This window comes from Chiloscyllium plagiosum, unplaced genomic scaffold (genome assembly GCF_004010195.1).
Source record: "Chiloscyllium plagiosum isolate BGI_BamShark_2017 unplaced genomic scaffold, ASM401019v2 scaf_33967, whole genome shotgun sequence".
Lineage (NCBI taxonomy): Eukaryota > Metazoa > Chordata > Chondrichthyes > Orectolobiformes > Hemiscylliidae > Chiloscyllium > Chiloscyllium plagiosum.
In genome coordinates, this window is record NW_025205835.1 from 7,629 (window position 1) to 8,689 (window position 1,061).

Here is a 1,061-nt window from a genome sequence, read left to right on the forward strand (position 1 = left end):
CCGACAGTGCCCACTTCCTCAGCACTGACCCTCCGACAGGGCCCACTTCCTCAGCACTGACCCTCCGACAGGGCCCACTCCCTCAGCACTGACCCTCCGACAGTGCCCACTCCCTCAGCACTGACCCTCCGACAGCGCCCACTCCCTCAGCACTGACCCTGTGTGTGTACCTGATGAATAATAAAATCCTCCTGTAGGAATCTGGGCGGGATATTCCGTAGTTTCTCCAGCGTTTCCACCAGCCCCTGACAGTCTTTCAGCTTGTCGGAGGATCCCAGGCTGACCTTCAGGAGGACGAGAGCCACTCGGAATATGATCTTCACTCCTGAGGGACAGCGGGACGTTCGGGCAAGAAGGGAGGAAGACGTGGAAGATGTCAGGATCCATCTGTCTCTGTCTCTGTCTCTCTCTGTCTGTCTCTCTCTCTGTCTCTCTCTCTCTGTCTCTCTCACTCTCTCTCTCTGTCTCTCTCTCTCTCTCTCTCTCTCTCTCTCTGTCTCTGTCTCTCTCTGTCTCTCTCTGTCTCTCTCTCTCTCTGTCTGTCTCTCTCCGTCTCTCCCCCTCTCTCATGGGAAGTTTGTGTCTCTGAGTGGCGCAGTATTTAATGCCCAGTTGCCCAGAGATAACCCCATTCCTGTGGCTCTGAGGCCTGATGTAGGCCAGACCCAGGTGACGGTGGCAGACTTCCTCTCCTGAGGGACATTAGTGAGCGACATGCGCCCTCCCAGCGTTCGACAACGGGATTCCGCATTTGTTCCGAGTTGGAATTCCACAGTCGGTCCCACTAATATCCGCGGTCTCCAGGATATTAACCATATTCCCGGCGGGAATTACCACAAGGCCGAACACCAACGGGCACATTGCCCATCCCATGTTCCCATCTGAGCCTCAACCGGACTTGGAATGTCGGGGAGCTGAGGGGGTGACCCCGGCGGGAATTACCACAAGGCCGAACACCAACGGGCACATTGCCCATCCCATGTTCCCATCTGAGCCTCAACCGGACTTGGAATGTCGGGGAGCTGAGGGGGTGACCCCCCCCTAGTGTGGGGGGGGGGCTG